The following is a 25,457-nucleotide window of genomic DNA, read 5'->3' on the forward strand; positions in this document are numbered from 1 at the left end:
AAGAGAATGGCTTAGCCTCTGGAAATGTGACAGCTGATCTTTCTCAAATCATTTTTCCCCAGTAGGGACAGGAAACATTGAAAGGCTTAAGTCCAGGGTCAAGGATTAAGGCCATTATATTTCAATGGAACAATCCATCAAAATTAGAGGGAATAATGGAGAGTTAAAATCCATTTAGCGGTAAGAAAAGCATCAGTTTTGTGAGTAGACAAATGAGAGGGGGGTATGACAAGAAGTGTTTGGAATGGTAAATGCAAGAGAAAAGATTAATGCTCAGCACTATTTTAAATTAAATCTTGTCTGCATGATTTTAGGTCTGTATTAGATATCTCAAAGGTGCAGAATCATGGGTCTCTCCTGTAAGCAGATGCTGTGACTTTTTTATACATTTCTGGAATATGGGTGTCGCTGGCTGGCCAGATTTATTGCCCATCCCTAGTTGCCATTGAGAAGGTGGTGTGAGCTGCCTTCTTGAATCAGAGCAGTCCACTGAATCAAGAAGGCAGCTCATCACCACCTAATGGCAGTGAGCTGCCCCAATGGCATTGTGGGTTGACCCACAATGCCATTAGTGAAGGAATTCTAGAATTTTGACCTAATGATTGCAAAGGAGCAGCGATATATCTCCAAGTCAGGTTGGTAAGTGGCTTGGAGAGGAACTTACAGGTGTGGTGTTCCCATGTATCTTGTCCTTCTAGATGGAAGTGGCCATGGGTTTGGAAAGTGCTGTCTAAGGATATTTAGTGAATTGCTGCAGTGCATCTTGTAGATAGTACAGACTGCTGCTACTGCGCGTCGGTAGTGGAGGGGGGTGCAGGGGGGAAGAGTCAAGATATTTGTGGATGTGGTGCCAATCAAGTGAGCTGTTTTGTCCTGGATGATGTCAAGCTTCTTGAATTTTGTTGGAGATGCACACATCCAGGCAAGTGGGGAGTATTCAATCACACTCCTGACTTGTGCCTTATGGATTGTGAAAAGCATTTGAACTCTGTTTTATTCCCTCTAATTTTGATGAATTGTTCCATTGAGATATAATGGTCTTAATCTTTGACCCAGGACTTAAGCCTTTCAATGTTTCCTGTACCCACCAGGGAAAAAAATGATTTGAGAAAGATCAGCTGTCTCATTTCCTGATGCTGAGCCATTGTCTTTAACTTATTCCATCAAGTATTTTGTGGGATGACCAAATGATATGTGATGACCCAGCTGCATGGTCAAAAGGACTCCCTAATAGACTGGGGAGTCAGGAGGTGAGTTACTCACTGCAGTATACCAAGACTTCTGACCTAGTCTTTTAGCTACTATGTTTATGTGGTGAGTCCAGTTGATTTTTTGCCCAACCAAAGACTCACCTTTACTGCTAATGGAATAACACGGCTCAAAGATCATCACAATGAAATCCCTAAATTATTATAACTAGATATCATTATTAGAATTGGATATCACAATGCAGCACGTCACTCCTTCACTCCTGTGAAAGAAAACTGATTTCACTTTATTGAGATGCAGCCACATTTATTAAAAAAAGTGATTTATTTAACAAACCTTGTTTTATTTCAAAAATCAGCAAATGTTTACTTTATAGTACTCTTCACAAAATTTTCAGCAACAAATATGCCTCCTTGTTCCTGTTACTGTGCTAAATATAGTTTCTGTGGCTAATGATTTGATTTTGATTTGACTCGTTTTATTATTGTCACATCTACTAGTACACAATGAAAAGTATTGTTTCTTGTGAGCTACACAGACAAAGCATACTATTCATAGAGAAGGAAATGTACTCTCTATTCATAGAGAGTACAGAATGTAGTATTACAGTCATAGCTAGGCCGTAGAGAAAGATCAACTTAATGCAAGGTAAATCCATTCAAAAGTCTGATGGCAGCAGGGAAGGAGCTGTTCTTGAGTCGGCTGGTTCATGGCCTCAGACTTTTGTATCTTTTTTCCAACAGAGGATGGTGGAAGAGAGAATGTCCAGGGTACATGATGTCCTTAATTATGCTGGCTACTTTTCCGAGGCAGCAGGAAGTGCAGACAGAGTCAATGGATGGGAGGCTGGTTTACGTGACGGATTGGGCTACTTTCACGACCTTTTGTAGTTCCTTGCGGTCTTGGGCAGAGCATGAACCAAACCAAGTTACAACCAGAAAGAATGCTTTCTATGGTGCATCTGTAAAAGTTGTTAAGAGTCATAGCTGACATGCCAAATTTCCTTAGTCTTCTGAGACATTGGAGGATTGGTGGGCTTTCTTAACTATAGTGTCAGCATGGGGGGACCAGGAGAGGTTGTTGTTGGACACCTAAAAACTTGAAGCTCTCGACCATTTCTACTTTATCCCTGTTGATGAAGACAGGGGCACTCTCTATATTTCATATCCTGAAGTCCTGATTCCTTGCTCCTTGTAAGCAGAAAATACTGGCAGTGCTCAACAGATCAAACAGCATCTGTGGAGAGAGAAACAGGGCCATGTTTCAAATCTGGGACCCTTCATCAGCACTGGTAAAGGTTAGAAATTGGAAATGTAGTTGATTTTGAGCAATTGATAGGAATTATGGAGAGTGGGAAGCAGATGAGGAGAGCAAAAGAGAAGATGGAGGGCAGGAGAGGCTAAATGACAAAAGTCTGAAGGGTGCAAGATCAAATGGCAAATGGCAATCAGGGCAAATATAGACATAACTACCAAAAGGATATGGAGGCTTTGGAGAGGGTACAGAAAAGATTTACCAGGATGTTATCTGGTATGGAAGGCACCAGCTATGAGGAGAGGAGAAACTTGGTCTTTTGTCACTGGAACGACAGAGGTTGAGGGGCAACCTGACAGAAGTCTACAAGATTATGAGGGGCATGGACAGAGTGGATAGTCAGAAGCTTTTTCCAAGGATGGAAGAGTCTAGAGGGCATAGGTTTAAGGTGCAAGGGGCAAGGTTTAAAGGAGATGTACGAGGCAAGTTTTTTACACAGAGGATGGTGAGTATCTGGTACTCACTGCCGTGGAAGGCCATGGAAACAGATATGATAGCGAGTTTTAAGGGGCATCTGGACAAATACATGAATAGAATGGGAATGAGGGATATGGTCCCTGGAAGAGTAGGGGGTTTTAGTTCAGTCAGGCAGCATGTTTGGTGCAGGATTGGAGGGTCGAAGGACCTGTTCCTGCGCAATAATTTTCTTTGTTCTTTGTTCTTTATAAAAGATATGTCTACATGAGTTGTGAATGACAGGATTCAGAAAAGCCGCTGAGGATTCTGACATTAAAAGAAATAAGGGAGAAAGGAGAGGAAAAAAGTTAAAGACAAACAGAGCAAAGTGGGTTAGAGGTTACGATCAAAAATTGTTGAACAGGATGTTCAGTACAGAAGGCTGCAAAGCATGCTGTTGAAAGATGAGATGCTGTTACTTGAACATGTGCTGAACTCCATTGGAACAGTGCGGCAGGTCAAAGACAGGTGAGAGGGGGAGAGATGTGGAGAATTACAATGACAGGTAATTGAAAACTCAGGTTCACACGCGTAAACTGAACGTGGTGTTCCGTAAAGCAAGCATCAAGCCTGTGTTTGGTTTCAATATAGGGCCGATCACATCACAAAGCGTGAACAGAGTATAATTAAAAAACAAGTCAGTCACTGCAAGGTGCTTTTGTCAGTGAGAAAGGCAGAGGTAAAAGGACAAGTGTTGTATTTGCTCCGATTGATCTCATGGGGAAACAAATTTAAATGGAAATTTTCAGCTCACCACTTCCTTGTCTCGAGTCTGGTAGTGGAATTGTTCTCAGAGCTGGCCGGGCGCGATTTTTGAACAGATCTTGAAATGGGCATTCACTCTTCCATACAGAGAAATCTTTACTGGTCAGAAAGGAAATATTTGAATCAGGTTCTTACACTAGTTCTAAAATAATGATGGGATTTTCTATCAGTCGGTGGAGATTTTCCTGCTTACGTCTTGGCCCTGGAGCGGTAAAAACAGTGATCCTCAAATACATCGGCTGCGCACTGGACTGAAAATGAGAGAGAGTTCCCTTTGTGGGACCACTTGACTCAGACTATTTATCCGGTCCAAAAGGTGACCTAGGGAACTTGTCGAAACAGTGAAAGAAATCAGGAATGAGAAACAATAATAAATTAAACCAGAATAACTTAATTGTATGAGTCTCGCAAGCATAACTTAATCATGTGCAATGCTGCACGTTTGCTCCCTAGCTTCTGGCAAAATTTAATGGTTAATGCTTCTGTTTTTAATCTTAATTAGAGATGCCTGCATTTCTCAAATTACAACAGCGATGTCTGAGTAGAGTGCACTAAGTTAGATAATCATGATCACAGATCTTAACCACCCCCCCAGACACAGCTGGGAGCTTCAATTTCTGATCCAGTCTATCTTATTTAAGATTAAAAAAGGCTGGTGAATTATTTAAGGATTATTGACTTTATGCTCATACTTTGTCAGTACCAGCAGGCTCTCAATTTAACTGATGTGTCATAACCAGCTTATGCTGGTCACATGCAGTTTGTCCAAGTGGGTGTCAATGGGTAAAAATAAAGTCACCATAATCCTAGATGACCACAGGCTGCTCTCCCCTTTGTGGGGGAGGGGTGTCTGGTGGTGATTTAACCTGAGGATCACCACACCTCAGGTGAAGGGCAAGGTTGAGAAGGCAGGCCTTTATGAATAACCTCAGCTGGTATGGGCATTGAACCTGCGCTGTTGATGTCACTCTACATCCATGAACTAGCCACCAAGCCAATTGAGCTTAACCAACCCCAAAGGGTGTTAACGACAGACCACCTAGCTCACCAGCAGACACCCTCAGTTGAGGCCCAGGAGAGGGGGCTAGAACAAGCTACTGGGACGGCACATTCATGAATCCAATGGACTCTGGGAACACTCTTGTGTCTCCTGAATCCACAAGATGAGTTTTTCAGCAGACATGAGGGAAATAACTTACATATTCATGAGGGCTGAATGCCAGTTTAGATTATCTGCTCTAATTATCTAATAAAAGGGTGCCACAAGTTTAGTACTGTGCAGAATGGGCACAGAACATTCCAATGCTATGCTTTACACACCTTTTACATCTAAAACACAGGGTCAATCCATTCCAATTTCAACCCCTAAATGTAGAATATGCCCCGAGGTGCTGCGGAGCAGGGAGTAAAAGTATATATAAGGTGAATAAAATAATGAATTTCAAGCAATGGCCACATAGCTAGATGTAACTGAAAACTTGGTTTAGAATGTAGGTTATGAGAAGGTGTCAAAGGAGCTGGAGTGAAATACAAAGGCTGAGAGACTTTGGGATTGGGTTCAAGAGATTAAGGCAAAGTAAACATAAGGATCATCCATACAGAGCACATAATGACAATCAGTTTTACTGAAGAGTCACACTGGACTCAAAAGTAAACTCTGTTTCTCTCTCTACCAGACCTGCTGAGTTTTTTTTTATCATTTTCTGTTTTATGTCAGTATTATTAAGTTGGAAGATCATAAAAGCAACTGATGCAGTGAGTAGTCAACTAACTTTGAGATCAAGAATTTGACAGGATAGAGTAGAGGGAGGCTCGCCGTGCACTTGGCTCTGTTATGGGTGATCCGGGGGCTCTCAATCCAGATGCTGGGCACCTGAAAGCATATCTGGGCAAATTTCAGACAAATGTGTAGAGATCACCATCTAACATCATCAACACTATGAAACTGAAATGTATTATTCAATAACTGGAGTTGCTGTGCTAGATATATTGTATTGGAGATAAAAAGGCAGGTAAGAAATAGAAACTAATTGAAAAAATTAAAGTTCAAAACAAACTCTCTCCCACAATAATGGAAGACTTACAGAGATCTTCCATTCCAAACAACAGATAACAGAGCCCCCTTGTGGAATGCTGCAATAACAGTATTTCAGACAAAACAAACTAGTAATGCAAAGATTATTTTTAAAACTGCTCAAATTCCTAAAATTTCTCATTAGTTGAATTTGGCAGTCACAGCAACGTGAAGTTACAGCTTTTTATAATTTTCAAATATTTCTTCAATAATGTCCTCTTTGACTGTTTTTGGCCTCCTTTCCTTGCCCCCCTGACTCTACCCCAGATTGACACTTCTCTAGCTCTTATTCAGGACTGACACTCAACTGTAGAACTGCTTTGGAATATTACAAATGCAAGTTGTTGTTCTTTGTATGACTTTGAATGAATAATCGTTGTGTGATTTATTCTCCTTGTCCCTGCTTGTTAAACAATTCTTTCTGATCAAATAATTCCTCGTTTACAAAACTACTGTGACTTTACTCAGGATCCTATTAATGGACAATTGGCTATTTATGTGTTACTCAGCTTTTGGTTCTCAAGGACGAGTGTTGGCCTGGAGAATACTTAGCCGTTCCTGGAAGTGTTTGATGTGGCTCAGTTTCGCTCTTGAGTTAGTAGATTGGTAGTTCTAGTCACCACCAAAGGTTTAAGCTGACACTTCAGTGTGGCACTCCTGGAGGTCCTGTGTTTCAGAAGGGATGCTAAACCGAGACTTTGGCTACGATCTCAGGTGGACGTGAATGATCACATGACACTAGCTCAAAGAAGAGGAGGGGAGTTCTCCTCACTTCCCTGGATAACATTTATCTCACACCGAACATTACTAAAAGCCGATAATCTGGCCATTATTGCATTGAAGCTTGTGCGCAAATTGGCTGTCAAATTTCCTATGTTAAATTGGTGACTAGATTTCAAAAGTGTTTCATTGACTGTAAAGTGCTTTAGTGCTCCATGAGATGCAGACAGGCACTACGTAAATGTAAATACTTTTTTCTCTTCAATAAATTGGTTCTTGCATTAACTTTCAGTGGGCTGGCCGTATGTTACGATGATGTCTTTATCACTAGGTTAATTAGCCCCTTTGCAAACTTTACGCTTCCATTCTAAATGGTTCCAGCCTACAGTGGAGCCCTGTTTGAAACAAATATCAGAAAATAGCTGCAAGCAATGTTGCTTGTGAGGCTTCATATCACAGTTCAAAGAACCAGTGCATTTCCACAACTAGGAACTAACGTGAAAGAATTACAAAGCACTCCCAACAGTTAAACAGGTAAATGGTTGGCCTGGTGTGACATTAAGGCATGCGAGAAAGAAAGCTTTTGTGTTTGAGCCCTGTCAGCAGATATCAGACAGGTTAATGAGGCTTTCAGCATTCGTGATAAGTACAGAGTAGAAAAACCAGCCAGACTTGTCAATCCTGATCTTTGTAGAATTGCCCTAGTTAAGGAGTGTATGCGTATGATGTCAGGTACAGACTGGATTTGGCACTGTTATGATACTCCTCCCTGTTGAATGGCCTGTGAATATTCAGTGGCAAAGTTCAGATATGTTCACGTATTGGACAAGGCAATGGAAGGCCATCGGTATCTTCGTGATTTAATCAGACCTTCAGGACAAAGGAAATTGGAGAATATTGGGAAATTGAGGAAGTGCAACATATAACCAGAATATAACACAATGGATTCGTTTTTGAAGTTAATTTTATTAGTGTCACAAATAGGCTTACATTAACACTGCAATGAAGTTTCTGTGAAAATCCCCAAGTCACCACACTCCAGCGCCTGTTCGGGTACACTGAGGGAGAATTTAGCATGTTCCAGCGCACCTAAGCAGCCTGTCTTTCAGACTGTGGGAGGAAACAAGTGCACCAGAGGAAACACACACAGACACAGGGAGAACATACAGACTCTGCATAGTGACCCAAGAAGTAATTGAACCCGAGTCCCTGGCACTGTAAGGCAGCAGTGCTAACCACTGTGCCACCATGCTGCCCTTTCACCCAACAAAAAGAAACATTATTTAGGAGAATAGAGGGAAAAAGAAGTGTGGCTAATTAATTTAAATAACTTTGAAAGGATTTAGTGAGCCTGAATAATGGAACAGTACACATTGTCAATCTGGAGAATGTGATTATTAATGATGATAGGCTAGTGAAAGCCTGATAACCAAACTGATATTTTTCACCATTCCTTATAAAGGAATGGTGGAAGTGGTCAACTGTGGCCATGTGTTTTAACAAGAGCTTAAAAAAACAAACTCTTTATAGTCGGCCTTTCACACCTAATTCGGTAAATACCATTCCTGTTGATATGAGATTGTACAAATAAACCTTGCAATTCAGTGCAGTTGATTCTGAAATATCTCTGTAATATGGGAAAACAATAGAAATCAAATTCACTTCGATCAACATGCCTTCAAATGTGTTTAATAAGACTTAGGTGAACATTAAAGCTGTGAGGATTCAATGATTTCATGAAATAAATCCACAACACTATGAAAGTTAAACCATGAGAGAGGATTAAGGATGTTCAAATTAGTAAAAGGCATCTTTATGATTGATGCCAGGATGTTTCCCAGACGAAAAGTGATCAACGTATGAAATAGTCTTCCAAGTTGGGTACTGAAATCATTTAAGAAATATTTCGGCTGTGGTGAGATAAGAAAAGGAGTGTCCCATTGAGCCCCTTGAATCTGTTCTGATAATGAATTCGATCAAGGCTGATCTATTAACCAATTCTGTTGGAAACTGGAATTTGATTTAAGTACTCAGCAGAATAACAGGGACAACAAAGGAGAGAGAGAAAATACAGAAATATGCCCACACAACATAGATAGAGACGGGCAAAGGAAAGAGGAGATAGACCAACATACACGCAGAATGGACTGAGCTCCTGTTCTGATGAAGGGTTTACAACCATATTACTAACACCTGTTTTCTCCATAAATTCTAATGTGCTGAGTGATTATTGCATTTTTTTTGTTTCATTGTATGTATTTTTAGCTGCTTCAAAGTGATAAGCTGACATTTGACCACATTAACTTTTCCATTCACAAGGCAAAGCTTGTGCAAAATTTGATGCTACTACTCTTCAGCCTCTTCCCAGCAACAGAACTGATAGTGTTGTTATTGATGATTAGATGTAGGCTGGGTACCCTCATGACTTATTAAAAGCATTGGAGCATTTGTTTGTTAGGGCAATCTGTGACCTTTCACAGTCTCATTAACACTCCATGCATTTATTGCAGCTACCTCAATTAATACATAATAATATATTATATACCTCAGCTACCTAACTGTCACACATAGATATATTTAAAATAGAGGCGGAGATAGAAAGAAAATGGAGATAGACTGCCAGACAGAGAGAATGGGAGAAAATGATGGAGAGAGATGCACACAGAAAGCTTGAAAAGTGCAGGGACAGATAGAGAGACATACATGTACGTACAAGAAGATTTTTTAAATGAAAAAGTGAGAAAACTCAGACTTTAAATTAGAAATTTTAATCTTTAAGAACAGGCGACTTGAGGACAGGTGATCATTTAAAAATAATTTGGGTTATAACTGTAACTCAACTCCATTCAATGCACTCACTATCAGGTTTAATGGACACTGTAAGAAGTCTCACAACACAAGGTTAAAGTCCAACAGGTTTATTTGGAATCACAAAATTTCGGAGCATTGCTCCTTCATCAGCCGAGTGGAGAGGTGGATTCACAAACGGAGCAGCGCTCCAAAAGCTCGTGATTCTAAATAAACCTGTTTGACTTCAACCTGGTATTATAAGACTTCTTACTGTGCCTACACAAGTCCAACGCCGGCATCTCCGCATCAGGTTTAATGGAGGTGAGTTTGAATGCCTGCAAGTAATCAATTCGTTAATGAGAGGGTTTTTAATTAGTGCAGATTGGCAGATACATTTTTTTTGCTACAATAAATGTCACTTGAAGAAGACAATGAGATGCCTTTATACTGAATTTGAGGTCTTCAACACAAGTTTCCCAGGATCACAAGTTTAAAATTTGAAACAGGTTTAAAGTTAGAATCATAAAACTCCTACAGTGCAGAAAGAGGCTATTGAGTCCATTGAGCCTGCACTGACAACAATCCCACCCAGGACTTATCCCCGCAGGCTCACATATTTACCCTGCAGATCCCCCTGACACTGAGGGTCAATTTAGCATGGCCAATCAACTGAACCCGCACATCTTTGGAGTATGGGAGGAAACCGGAGCACCTGGAGGAAACCCACATAGACACGGCAAGAATGTGCAAACTCCACAGAATGAGTTACCTGAGACCAGAATTGAACCTGGGTCCCTGGTGCTGTGAGGCACCATTGTGCCACCATGCCATTCTACAGTTCAGATGAGAATTTAAACTTGTGACTCCCCCGTCTGAACAGAAACCCAACTATTACAGCTGGGGGCTCAGTGCCCTCTGGCAAACGTTTGGTAGAGGCTTCTCGTGTGGATGCTGCGTTTTCTAACTTTTAGAGGTTTTCAAACAAACCAGATCAGGATGGAACATGCATCAGATCTGTTTGATAGCGTATCAGAGTAGGAAGACCATTACCATCCTTGGTAGTAATGATGTGCTCTGTAGGGTCCGGCTCTGGATGTACACCAAGAAGGAGGTGCAAAGGTAGGAGGTGCACAGCAAGCAAGCTGAAGTCACAGCAGTCATTACCCACATCACAGGCTTTAAAGACCAAGGTTTATCATCCTGATGCAGCAGACATCTGCAGCCGCCTCGAGGAAGACATGTTTCCTGTTGCATCTGGAGGGAGTACATTTCCTCAACTGATTCCTGAAATGAGGGGGTTATCCAATGAGGAAATGTTAGACAGGTTAGGCCTTTATCTATTGGAGTTTAGAAGAATTAGAGGTGATCTTGTTGAAACATAAGATCTGAAGGGAACTTGACAGGTTGGATGCTGAAAGGATATTTCCTCTTGGAGGTGAAACAAGAGCATGGGGGACACAGTTTAAAAATAAGGGATGTCCCATTTAAGGTAGAGCTGGGGACAGTTTTTGTCTATCAGACAGTCTTTCTCAGAGGATAGTGAAGGCAGGGTCATTGAACATTTTTAAGGCTGACACAAAACAGATTGACATTTCGAGTCCACTTCGCTCTGCAACAGAACTTTTCATGTCAAGCCAACGGATTTGAAAAGTTCACTCTGTTTTGTCTCCCCATAGATGCTGCCAGAACTGCTGCGATTTTCCAGCACTCTCTGTTCTTATTTCAGATTCCAGCATCTGCGGTGTTCTGCTTCTTTTTTAGTACAACATCTGCTATCTGGCTCACTGTTGTCATGTGACCTCTGCCTTGAGGGAAGCTCTGTAAGCTGCCATCTTACAAGAGTTCAGTAAAGACCTCTCACCGAGACAGACACTGAGAAAGCATTGCAGTCTTTAAACATCAAATAGAGTGGGGCACATCAAACTCCACTCTGGTGCAAAATGCTGTCATGATCATTGTTTTTGGCTCTTCTGTCCTTAAAGTAACTCATTCACAGCTTTCTACCTGCGAGCACAACTCAGGAAATAAGACTGTTACCCAAGTGCTGTCCCAGGCAGGCAATTTACCTTGCAGTTTTGTCATTAATTGAATGGAAATGTCTTTCCCTTATAACTATTAATAATTGAAATCAATTGTTCTCCACAAAATGACTATTATTGTAACAATGATGATTATGATCTGAAGTTTCAGAAGATTTGCTGAACTGAATTTAATAATAGTATTTATTCCTGTCTTGCCCAGCCTGACAATCATTATTGCACCAGAAGTCCCAAAGTGCTGTACAGCATCAAATCTGCCAAAAATGACTGTGTGTGTCAAGGAGACAATTAGGGCAAGTGATCAGAAGTTTTGTTAAAATGTTAATTCCTAAGCACAGTCATGAAAGAGAAGAAGAGAGAGAAGTGGAGAGGCAAAGAAGTTTGGAGAGGAAATTCTAGAACCGAATATCTGGACATCTGAAGGCATAGTTGATAATAATACGGCAAAGAAATCTAGAATTGCACAAGAGTCTGGACTTTGAGGAATGCAAAGTTCTCTGAGGATTTCAGGGCTGGAGATGGTTACAGGTGTAGAGAAGGTTGCAAGCAAGGAAGAATTTGAAACAGGATAAGAATTTTCAAATCAAGGAACACAAACTCAGTCAACAGGCATATAATTACTCTGTCTACACTTACCGCGAAGGCTCATGCAGGAAAAATGGTCATTATAGAGGGAATGGCAGGCGAACTATGCCTCAAGAAATAATCATTGGCTTCCTTCACTGTCACTGGGTCATAATCCTGGAACTCTCTCCCTAACAGCATTGTGGATGTGGTTAGAGTCATAGGGCAGAATTTTACAGGCACGTCCACCCTGATTCTGGGGACGGGCGAAGCTCAAACAATGACGTTCTCCACTGGTCTCAGAGGGGATCATACGAAACTTGGGCAGACATGCCAGTAAAATTCCGTCATAGAGTCATAGAGGTTTACAGCATGAAAACAGACCCTTCAGCCCAACTTGTCCATGTAACCCCTTTTTTTAACCACTAAGGTATCTCACATCTAAGTTACATCTTACCCATGTAACTGACTAAACATTTTGTAAAAGACAAAATTGTACCTGCCTGTACTACTACCTCTGGCAGCATGTTCTTGACATTCACCACCCTCTGTGCAAAAAAAATTGCCCTTCTGGACCCTTCTGTAGCTTTTCCCTCTCACCTTAAACCTATGCCCTCTAGTTCTAGACTCCCTACTTTTGGAAAAAGATATTGACTATCTAGTTGATCTAAGTCCCTCATTATTTTATAGATCTCTATAAGATCACCCCTAAGCCTCCTATGCTCCAGGGAAAAAAGTCCCAGTCTATCTAGCCTCTCCTTATAACTCAAACCATCAAATCCCAGTAGCATCCAAGTAAAATTTTTTCCACACACTTTCTAGTTTAATAATATCCTTTCTATACCCTTTCCTGCCCCGCCATTCAATAAGATCAGAGGCCACATCTATGAAATTAAGTTCTTTGCAAGCGAAAAGCATTCACTTTTATGACTGTATATAAGCCATATGCAACTGGCAAGCTTCACTTCCTCCTTGACTTTGAGGCAATTCAATATTGCTTTTGCCTTCTTGGGGACCACTCATATATTGGGTGCCTGGAATACAAGCTGCATGAAGGCTGGACACAGGAGGCAGGTGGAGGAAGATGCAGGTGGAGTTGAGGCTGGTCATAAGAAGTGGATGAAAGGCAAAGGGGGTGGGGGGTATGCTGTCTAGGGAAGGAAGAGGGTCTCCAGGGCAGGTAGGTAAGCAGAGAGGGAATGTAGGGATACAGCAATGCAGGATAGAGAAAAGACCTTTTCTTGTTGTGTCTGAAGTTCCTGTGTCTGGGAGGGGAGGGGTGTTTCCAGGCAAGAATGATGAGAGCAGAATGGAGGGAGAGTTCTATCTCACATTAAGCACAGGCACACTTCTGCTCCTTACTGGCTGTCCTGTCAGCCTGCTCCTTAAAAGGGGTGGGGACTTAAATGTCCAAAATTCCACCTCTTGTCCAGGACCACTCCCTCTTGCTGTTAGTATTCTTGTCTTGCAGAGAGACAGAGGAATTGACTCATAGAATCATAGAATTCTACAGTGCAGAAGGAGGCCATTCGACCCATCAAGTCCGCACCAACCACAATCTCACACAGGTCTTATCCCCATAACCCTAGCTAGCCCCCTGACACTAAGGGGCAGTTTAGCACGACTAATCCACCTAGCCTACACATCTTTGGATGGAGGAAACAGAGCACCTGGAGGAAATCCATGCAGACACAGGGAGAATGTGCAAACTCCACAGTGACAGTGACCCAAGCCAGGAATTGAACCCAGGTCTTGAACATGGGTCCCTGGCACTGTGAAGCAGCAGTACTAACCGTTGTGCAACCATGCCACCCACTTGTCATCTCAGTGGCCGCTTAAGCAGTTCAGGGGCATGCATGATTATGACAACAGTTGAACTCTTCAGAATAAGTAAAGCAAGATGTTCTGAAACTGATAGAAAATTGAGAGCATGAAGTGGCTGTTACACATTCAGTGCACATGTTCCATCTGCTGGTGGGTGCTACAACCTAAGCTTCAGTGTGATGTCCTTGTACACGTATACTATCTGATACACTTATGAGTATCAATTTTCAGTGAGAATGACTGTGAATACTGGGCATTCTGTGCTGGGCCCCAAGAGTGCCAACCACCACTGCGTCTTCCATCTAATCTGTCACGGTCAGACAGGAGGACTTCCTGCTACCAGCCCAAGGAAACAGCAACTCCAACCTCTCCTGGTCAGCCTGGAGGACAGTCATATTATCATAAAATCAAGGGGCAGGAATAGGCTATTCAGTGCCTCAAAATAGATCATGGAACAGTACAGCACAGGAGCAAGCTTTCAGCCACAATGTTGTGCTGAATATGATACCAAATGATACTACTCCCTTCTGCCTGCCCTTGGTCCATATCCTCTATTCCTTGCATTTTATGTGCTTATCTAAAAGCCCCTTAAATGCCCCTACCATGTCTGCCTGCCATCACCACACCTGGCGTTCCAGACACCTACCACTCTCTGAGAAACACTTGCCTCTCACAGCTCCTTTGAACTTTTCCCCTCTCACCTTAAATGTAGGCCCCCTAGTATTAAGCATTTCAACTCTGGGAAAAAGATTCTGACTGTCAACCCTATCTATACCTCTCATAATTTTACAGACTTTGATTAGGTCTCCCGTCAGCCTCCACCATTCCAGAGAAAACAACCCAGTTTGTCCAATTTCTTCTTATACCTTATACTCTTCAATCTAGGTAGCATCCTGGTAAACTTCTTCTACACCTTCTCCATAGCCTCCACAACCTTCCTGTAATGTGGCAACCAGAATTGAATGCAATATTCTAAGTGCAACCTAACCAAAGTTTTATAAAGCTGCAACAAGACATGTTGGCTTTTGTACTCAATGTCCCAACAAATAATGGCAAACATGCCATATGCCAAATTTACCAGCCAACATACTTTCAGGGAGCTATGGACTTGAATCCCAAGATCCCTCTGTACATCAATGCTGTTCAGGGTCCTGCCATTCACTGCATACTTACCCTTAACATTTGATCTCCCAAAGTACAGTATCTCACACTTGCCTGGATTAAACTCCACCTGCCACTTCTCCACCCATGAGTGGGATTTTACAGCCTCACTTGACCCGAGACCAGAAAATCCCACCTGAAGTCAGCAAACATTTCCTTTCCACTCCAATTCCATGGTGGGCGGGGCGGTAGAATTTCAGGACATATCTGCAACTGATCTACATCCTGCTGTGTCCTTTGATAACATTCTACACTATCCGCAACTCCATCTACCTTTGTGTCATATGTGGTTCCTCTCACTTAATAAGATCATGGATGAAATTATAGTAAACTCAATCCCAACTATCCATGATAATTTATAACCCCCTTGCATACCAAGAATCTATCCACCTCTGCCTTAAAAATATTCAAAGATTCTGCTTTTACTACTTTGCAGGAAGAGAATCCTAAAGATACATGACCCTGAATGAAAAAATCTCATATCATCTCCATTTTAAATGGGTGACCTTTTATTTTTAAATAGTGACCCCAAGTTCTAGATTCTACCCACATGAAGAAACATCCTCTCCATATTCATCAAGACCCTTCAGGTTTTTATATGTCAATCAAGTTAATTCTTAATCTTCTAAACTCCAGCAGATACAAGCTGGCCTATCCGACCACTTCTCATAAGTCAACCCACCCATTCCAGGCGTTAATCTGGGAAACGTACTTCCAACTCATTTGCATCCTACCTTAAATGTGATGACCAATATGGTACATCTGATCTGAAAGTAACCACCAGGGAAGCTTTGCAGGGAAGCTGTGAGATCACTTGTCATTTTCTATTCTGGGACATTAAGTGAGTTTGTGTCTTTATGTGCCCTGTTTGTGAACTGAAATCCCACTCACCTGACGAAGGAGCAGCAAGTGCTCCAAAAGCTTTTGCTGCCAAATAAACCTGTTGGACTTTAACCTGGTGTTATGAGACTTCTTACTACATTAAGGACAGTCAGACTGAAGTTCCTGGCCTGAGTGAATGGCTGTCCGAGTGACCTCTAAGACACCCAGTCCTTCAACCCCATTAGGAACAACAGGGGCAGTGACTTCCTGCCACTCCTGCTGTGAGATCACCACGGATGTATAGGTAATGAACTGAACAGCACAAGATTGCATGTGGTTATGTGATTAGCCATCCAGCACACCAGTGGGAATCACTCTGACTCTAGAGATGGCACAGTGGATAGCACTGCTGCCTCACAGCGCCAGGGACCTGGGTTCAATTCCCAACTTAGATCACTTTCTGTGTGGAGTTTGCACTTTCTCCCCATATCTGGGTTTCCTCACGGTGTTCCAGTTTCCTTCCACAGTCCAAAGATGTGCGGGTTAGGTGGATTGGCTATGCTAAATTGACCCACAGTGTCAGGGGAACTAACAAGGATAGGAGCATAGGGTTGTGGGAATAGGGTCTGGGTGGGATTGCGGTCAGTGCAGATTCAATGGGCCGATGGCCTCCTTCTGCATTATAGGATTCTATGATTCTGCACCCAGAATGAAAGATTCCATCCAACAACTTATACTTATACAATACCTTTAACATAGAAAAACACTTATGTACACGTTACCTAAGTTAATCTGATAAAAAATGGACAGCGACCATAGAATCTCTACAATGTATCATGCCTGCACCAACCCTCCAAAAGCGCATCCCATCCTATCCCCCTTATCCCTGTAATCTTGCACATTTACCATGGCTAATCCATCTAACCTGCACATCTTTTGATACTAAGGGACAATTTAGCACAACCAATCAACCTAACCTGCAGATATTTCAACTGTGGGAGGAAAGTGAAACACCTAGAGGAAACCCATGCAGACATGGGGAGAATGTGCAAACTCCACACAGACAGTGACCCAAGGCCACAATCGAATCTGGGTTGAGCTTTGGAACTGTTTGGAGAGTGAATGATGGTACACTGATTAGGAATACATTAAAATAAGCAAGTCAGAATGTGAAAGAAGCTTCGATGAGAGTTTGAGCAGCAGATAGGCTTCAACATCTGGGAAGATAGACAAAGTTATGGAGGTAGTTGATGGTCACCTGTGTGATGGAAAGAATATAAATTCAGAAGTTCAGGTAGGATGCTACACTCTCTTGTTCAAACTGAGACAATGCTTGGATAGGGGGAATGGAACAATTATAAGGCTGTAGGGTAGAAATTAATCTTTGGTAGTTAATGGAATTAAATATGAGGCACAGTGAATAATGGGCAATCTAATACCACCCACTATCAATGGCAAATTTCTACGACTATGGCTTATGTGGCAGGGACTAAAGACAATGATTACAGACTTCTCAATGCTTTACTGAAGGTAATTGCAACACATCTGTGATTGGATGTTGGACAAGGGGGCTGACAATAGAGAGGTAGCAGAGAGGCTAGGAGATGTACAGAAGAGGTTGAGTTGTGTATTGTCAGCATACATAAGAAACCGAACCCCTGAGATGATGTTGCCAAGAAGAAGTATGTAGACAAGGAAAGGATATGGCCAAAGGATAGATCCTTGGGGAAAGTTCAAAGTTAATCATGTGTGGAAGAGAAGAAAAACTATTGCTGAGAGTACTGTGACTCAGTGGTAATATATACACACCACACTGAAAAATAATACAATTACTTAATTGCACTGAGTCAGGAAGAGGAGATTATCTTGTCCAGTGGGGTAAATGTCAGAAAGGGAGAAAGGAAAGGAGATCTGTGAGAGGAGAAATGGTAGTGCCAGCCTTGGCATTCTAACCTCATTCTTGTCAGAAGGTTTTAGGTTTAAACCACACTTTGAAGTCTTAAGCACTATAATCTAGGCTGACACTCTAATGCAGTACCGAAGGAGCGCTGTTGGAGGTTGCCATTTTTCAGATGGAGACATTAAAAATCAATCCCATCCATCCTTTTAGATAAGAGTCCACAATATTAATGAAAGAATAATGGAGTTCTCCCAGTGTCCAGGCCAACATTGATCCATTAATCAACATTGCTAATAAAACAGTTTAATCAATCATTTATCTCATTGTTGTTTGTGGAACCTTCTGCATGCAAATTATATTATAACAGTGACTTTACTTCAAAGCATTTTGGGATGTCTTTAGCTCATAAAAGGTGCCATGTAAATGGAATCTGTTTCTTGGCATCAGTAGAATGAACAGGAAATTGGGTCAGACATTTGTCTCCTTCCATTTTTATTCATATTTAATTAATATGACAATAAGAAATAGGGGCAGCAGTGTGGCGCAGTGGTTAGCACTCTACCTCACAGTGCCAGGGACCCAAGTTTGATTCCCAGCTTGGGTCACTGTCTGTGTGGAGTTCACACATTCTCCCCGTGTCTGCGTGGGTTTCCTCTGGGTGCTCGGGTTTCCTCCCACTGTATGACAGACGTGCTGGTTAGGTGCATTGACCCGAACAGGCATCAGAGTTTGGCCACTAGGGAATTTCACAATAACTTCATTGCAGTGTTAATGTAAGCCTTACCTGTGACAAATAAATAAGCTTAAAAAAAGCTTTAACTTTAATATCCTCCTTAGTCTCACCTCCAACTAAAATACAGGCACCAATCAGATAAGAACTTCAGCAACAGCTTGCGTCAAACTTGTATAATATTATAAAGTTAGTAGAAGAGGCATACAGACTCAAAAAATTAACTCTGTTTCTCTGTCCACAGATGCTGGCAAATATGCTGATGTTATGCAATATTTTCTGTTTTTATTACATGCAGTTTACTGGCATCACTGAGTGACTGAAATAACAGGGACAATCTGACCGACTTGTCATACTGGTTGATCAGCGTGGTAAGCCAGTAAGATAGGTGAAATTCTCGCCTCTCATGATGATACCAGCACTGAACTGCCAGCGTAATCCGTCGGGCGTAAGGCTGATTATAATATTCACCAACTAATTTAAATACCATTAGTGAGCCCGGAATGCAATCGTCCAGGTTTACTTGCCTTAACAGCCTTGTCGGTGGAAGTCCTTATTGGCAAGGATCGTGTATGGTCCTCAGTAATGGGAGCTATGCAATTACCGGAGCAGTGATCCACAGGTGAACAGGGATGGTGATCAACCAGGGAGTGAACGGGAGCACCGATCACTGGGGGTTGGGGAGCGTGGGATATCATGGGTGGCATGAATGAGGGGGTACAACAATCAGGGTGGGGCCCCAACCGGGGCAGGGGGCAATCAGAGAGGTAGGAAAAATAGCATCCAAGGGAGTGAGGGAGTAACAATCTTTCAATGTACTATGTAGCATTCTCCAGATATCAGCAGCTGGCTTCCCGGTGTGAGGAGACTCCATCTACTCCCCCCACTGGCAAAAATCACACTTTGCTTCATTTTTTTCTCTAAGTGCCATGAGGTAGCATCTGGATGTTCACCCAAACAAGACAATTCTCCTTGTTTGTGTGTTTGTTCGGCATTTTGAACTTTTTTGTTAAGATTGCCTCCAGCAATTTATTAATTTTTATGACGGAGAAACATTTTGCCCTGAAAGCTGTGAACACCTTTAAACAGATTGTTTTAAATGGAATTAAATCTAAAATTAGATATTTGTTTCTCTCTGCTGAATGCAGGTTTGATCTAAACGTGCCTCAATTCTCTTAGACTGCAGCTGCTAAAAGTTTCTAAATTTCCCACAGAAATGCAAAAAGAATGCAAGGAGTGTGGAGCCAGTGACTGGCTCAATTAGAACATATACATCCAAAACTTACTTCAAACCTGGCTAGTGCTAAAAAGTATTTTTTATTTTGTTAGCCTTGTCATTTTGCAATGTTAGCTTGGCTCACATGGTAACGCACTTACTTCTGAGTGCCAAAATTATATTTTCAAGATCTGTCCCAGTATTTAACCATAAATTCTGGCTTCACTGTAATGAGGGAGTTTTGATAGCATCAATGAATGAACAAATATTTGATTTTTGATTTGATTTAGTGTTGAAGTTTATTTATTAATTACAAGTAGGTTTATATTAACGCTGCAATGAAGTTACTGTGAAAATCCCCTTGTCGTCACATTCTGGCGCCTGTTCGGGTACTGAGGAAGACTTTAGCATGGCCAATGCATCTAACCAGCATGTCTTTGGACTATGGGAGGAAACTGGAGCACCCAGAGCAAACCCATGCAGACGCGGGGGGAACATGCAAACTCCACACAGACATTCACCCAAGCCGGGAATCAAACTCGGGTCCCTGGCATTTTGAGGCAGCAGCACTAACCGCTGTGCCACTGTGCTACCCCTATTTATTATTGTCACATGTATCAGTATACAGTGAGAAGCATTGTTTCTTGCACACTATTACAGACAAAGCATACCACACATAGAATACACAGGGGAGAAGGAAAAGAGAGACTGCAGAATATAGTGTTGCAGTCAAAGCTAGGATGTGGAGAAAGATCAATGGACAAGCCAGTAGAGGTGTGTAATTTGAAGGGTGATACAAAGGTGAAACTGATGACAAATGAACTAATTGTGCATCTAATCATTCCTGAGGGGAATAGTTACTGGTTACAGAATATTAACCCTTGGGATTTAAGTTGAAGAAGTGCAAGACCACAAGAAATAGAAGACTCTCAAACCTGTCGGCCACTGAATATGACTAAGGCTGATTTTTACCTCAGCTACAGCTTCCAGCACTAACTCCATGTCCCTTGATTTTCTGAGGATCCAAAAATCTACAGATCTCTGTCTTGAATGTATTCGATGACTAAGCATCAGCAACACTCTCAATGAGAGATTTCCAAAGACATACAGCCTATGGGTGATGAAAGGGTGAAGAAATTCCTCTTCATCTCAATGCTAACTTACCTAAAAGAATGAGAGTCACGCCAGTCGGCTGCTTGTTGAGTCATGGAGTTCCAATATAGAATGATTTCAGTACTTTGGTGAATAAAATTGCAAACGAGTTGCTCGCACCAACTCTTCACAATACAATGGGAAGTCAAACCTTCAATTTGCTCCAGAACTTGGGTTCATCTAGCAAAGCTAGGGACCAAAACTCACAGTGACTGTCAAACTCCATAAGAATTTTATATTCAATTAGGCCACTTTTCGTTCTTTTCAAATTTAAGAAATGCAAGCCTAGTGCACTCAATTTCTCATTAAGGGACGACACCCTTATTCCAGGTATCAATCTGATGGGTCTATTTTGCACTGTCTTTAGGGCAACTGTATCTTTCTGTAGGTAAAGTGATCAAAACTGTACACCAATTTTCCAATATACAGAGTTTGGCTGCTAAAATTTTCTATCCACACTGCCAACTAGACTTAATCCAAACACTCAATTGAAAGTTCCTCTGCTAGGAATTTGCAAGACCAACCAGCCCTAAGATACATCCTGGCATCTTGCCTTGATAAATGACCAGGCAAGCAGAGGATGCAGTGACAATGTTGCCTGACTTGTTATGCTTGGAAGTGGTACAAGCACTGTTCATTTTTCTTATTTCACGCACCTTCATACAAACATTTTTCCGCTTTGGGGAGAAATGGGGAGGTGGTGGCAGGATTCCCAGGCTGATTGTCAGACTACCGAACCACTTCATGAACGCTCCTTCCGTGGCCAATGAGTCTGGGTGTGGGACTTAAACCTTGAGCTTCTGGCCCAGAGGTAGGGGTGCTCCTGCTGTGCCACAAGAGCTCTTTGCCTTATTCATTAAGATGAGCTGTGCCAGCAATGGTTGGCTAATGATTATTTCTTCTTTATTTAGGGCATCATGATTGGCACAGGTTTGGAGGACTGAAGGACCTGTTCCTGTACTGTACTTATCTCTGTTCTCTTTGTTATTCTTTGATTGCCCTCATCTCCCCATCTCACAGGTTCTGCTGCATCCTTGCAGATCGGGTTTGTTTCTTCCTTACCCCCTCTCCTCCCCGACTCTTTTCCTTGTTTCCCATCAGCACGATGTCTGAAGGCTCGGTGAGTAGAGTGATTAAAGTAAGACTGAGATGGTGCGTTTGATAAGGTTGTACCCGTGTCCCAGGTTTGTCTGCTGTGGCGTGGATAGGGGCACCTCAGCAATAAAAATTGGTTACAGGACATTAAGCTTCGGTTGCTACATGTGGGACCTTTACATCTTTAGGATCATTGCCCAAATCCAAGCTGCTTCTTAACTTCTGCACTGACTGTCTTTCTCTCTGCCAGCTATCCTAGGGATAAACAATCCAACACTTACAGAATTTCACAATAAACCTTTGAACTCCCAGCTCTTGGAGACTCAAGAATGTGACCCATCTGACTTCTAGAAAAAAAGCAAGTCACTAAGGTACTATTTCAGCATGTTAATATTAGCTCTCATACAATTCTATAGCTAAGATTTATGAATACAGAGGTTGACACAGCTTGAAAACTCATTTAAATTTAGCATTTAAAGCAGAGTTGTCAAACATACAGCCCCTGGGCCAGATTCCGTGCCCACAAATTAGAAAAAATTTGAAAAATGGCCCCTCATGCAAAAAGGTTGGACATCACTCCAAGCATAACTCATCGTTGTGCAATATAATTGCAGTAAGACTTAGTTACACTTACATTCTAATGCCTTATAGTAACCCATCATTTGTTTTCAAAACTGTTTGTTTTAATCTGCATGTTAACTTTCAACTATTTGTGTTCCCGGGGACACCCAGCTGTTGCTGAGTGCAAAATGGAGGACATGGTGGCGTAGTGATAATGTCAAAGGGCTAGTAATTCAGAACATAGAACATAGAACATTACAGCGCAGAACAGGCCCTTTGGCCCACGATGTTGCGCCGACCAGTTAAAAAAAAACAATGACCCTCTAACCTAAACCAATCCCTTTCCATCCATAAACCTATCCACGGAGCTCTTAAACGCCCCCAAACTAGGCGCATGTACAACTGCAGCAGGCAGGGCATTCCAATCCCTCACCACCCTCTGGGTAAAGAACCTACCCCTGACATCCGTCCTATAACTACCCCCCCTTAATTTAAAGCCACGCCCCCTCGTGCAAGCTTTCTCCATCCGAGGAAAAAGGCTATCACTGTCCACCCTATCTAAACGTCTAATCATCTTATATGTTTCAATAAGATCCCCTCTTAGCCGCCTTCTTTCTAACGAAAACAACCCCAAATCCCTCAGTCTCTCCTCATAGGACCTCCCCTCCATACCAGGCAACATCCTGGTAAACCTCCTTGCCAAAGTTCCTTCAACAGCAACTTCCAAATCCACGATCCCTATTATCTAAAAGAACAAGGGCAGCAAAAACATGAGAACATTACTACCTGCAAGTTTCCCTCCTAGCCACACACCATCCTGAGAAGGCAAGGTTAATGCTCTGGTCACACAGGTCTAAAAGCCACCATGGCAGCAAGTGTAAATTAAATTCAGTTAATAAATCTGGAATTGGAAAACTCATCTCAGTAATAGTGACCATAAAGGCATCGTCAGTTGGCATAAAAACCCATCTTGCTCACTAATCTACAGAAGGAAAACTTCTGTCCCTACCTGATCTGGCCTAGAATCATAGAATCCCCATAGTACAGAAGGAGGCCATTCAGCTCATCGAGTCTGCACTGATCACATTCCCACCCAGCCCCTATCCCTGTAGCCCCACATATTTACCATGCTAGTCCCCCTGACACTCAGTGACAATTTAACATGGTCAATCCACCTAACCAGCTTTGGACTGCACTCTGTGACTCAGAACCCACAGCAATGTGGTTGACTTTTAAATGCCCTCTGAAGTGGCATAGGCAAAAAAGAACGAAAATAGAAACACCACCCAGCATCAGTCTAGTCCAGGCACTGAAAATGATGCATCCAGCCTAGTTGACCCTGCGAAGTCCTCCTGACTAATGTCCGAGAGCTTGTGCCAAAACTGGGAGAGCTATCTCACAAGCTAGTCAAGCAACAACCTAAAATATTCACACTCACAGAATCACAGGTCAAAGCAGACAAAAAAACTTTCAGCTTACCATCTGCTACCCTCTCAACTGATGATCAGTACTGCTCCGTGTTGAACACCAATTGGAGGAAGCACTGAGGTTGATAAGAATACATAATGTACTCTGGGTGGGGGGGCTTCAGTGTCCATCATCAAGAGTGGCTCAGTAGAAACAGTACTGACAAGCTGGTCAAGTCTTGAAGTATGTAACTCCTAGACCAAGTCTCAGCAAATGGTGAGGGAACCAACAAGAGGCAAAGTTTACTTGACCTTGTCCTCACCAATCTACCTGCCACAGATGTATCTGTGACAATATTGTAAGAGTGACGAATGCACAATCCTTTTGGAGACAAAGACCCATCTTCACTTTGAGAATGCCCTCTATTTATGTGGCACTACCATTCTGTTAAATGGGATAGATTTTGAACTGACCTAGCAATTCAAAACTGGGCATCCATGAGGTATCGTGGGCCATCAGCAGTAGCAAAACTGTATTCAACCCCAATCTGTAAACTCATGGCCTGGCATATCCCTCACTCCACAATTACCATCAAGCCAGAGAATCAATCTTGGTTCATTGACCAGTGCCAGGTCGTGCCAGGAGTAGCATTGTCTAAAAATGAGGTGTCAATCTTGTTAAGCTACAACACAGCATTATTTATGCGAAACAGCATAAACTGTATGCACTTGAAAGAAATAAACTTGCAAGGCTACAGGGACAGAAGAGAGAATGAGTTATTAGATTGCCTCACAGGGAGCTAGCATGGAAACAATGGGCTGTATGGCCCCTTTCTATGCCATCCCTTTACCACCTCAGAAAACTTACAATTATCAAAATGATTTCTCCTGTGAATTAAAGGATTGATAGATCATTGGGGGAGGTTCATATCAGAGAAACTATACATGTTCTCAGGATGTAGGGAGCTTGATATGATGTAGTGAAATTGCTTTTTCTTACTCTGGCCTTTCTTATCTTCATAACTACAATATTGCATGGTGCCTGGTTATTTGGTAGTAACGCACATCATATGCCTGGTAATCAGTTGAGACACTTCCTTCACTTACTCACCAAATGTTTTAAACTTGAAACTATGGGTGGGATTTTCCAGATGCATTCACCCCAAAACCGGACGGGAAAATTCCCCCCTATGTTTCAGAGGACCCAAATTCCAAATTCACATTTCACCTGAGAAGCAATCTAGTTTTGTCCGATATTTTCAACAATGAATACAAATTTAAATGCAGGCATGATGTTACTGTTCTGTTGTCTAATTACAGTAGTCTTTCCTTTGTGTGTGCAACAGTAAGCCAATTTCTTCAATTCACAATTGCAAATAAACTAAAATGGATTGCATCAAGCTTCATATGTGTTTTTGTAATCAATAAAAGATCATTTAGATCAACACTATTCACGCATTTTTGTTGTTGATTGACTGAAGCCCCCTGTCCATTATACCTCACCTCTTTGGGGTAAGTTTTTTATGTTTATTTATTAGTCACAAGTAAGGCTTACATTAACACTACAAAGAAGTTGCTCCAAAATTCCCCTAGTTGCCACATTCCGGCACCTGTTTGGGACAATGCACTTAACCAGCATGCCTTTCAGACTGTGGGAAG

The sequence above is a fragment of the Carcharhinus amblyrhynchos genome, chromosome 8, assembly GCF_965287045.1.
Source record: "Carcharhinus amblyrhynchos chromosome 8, sCarAmb.v2.hapA, whole genome shotgun sequence".
Taxonomy (NCBI): Eukaryota; Metazoa; Chordata; class Chondrichthyes; order Carcharhiniformes; family Carcharhinidae; genus Carcharhinus; species Carcharhinus amblyrhynchos.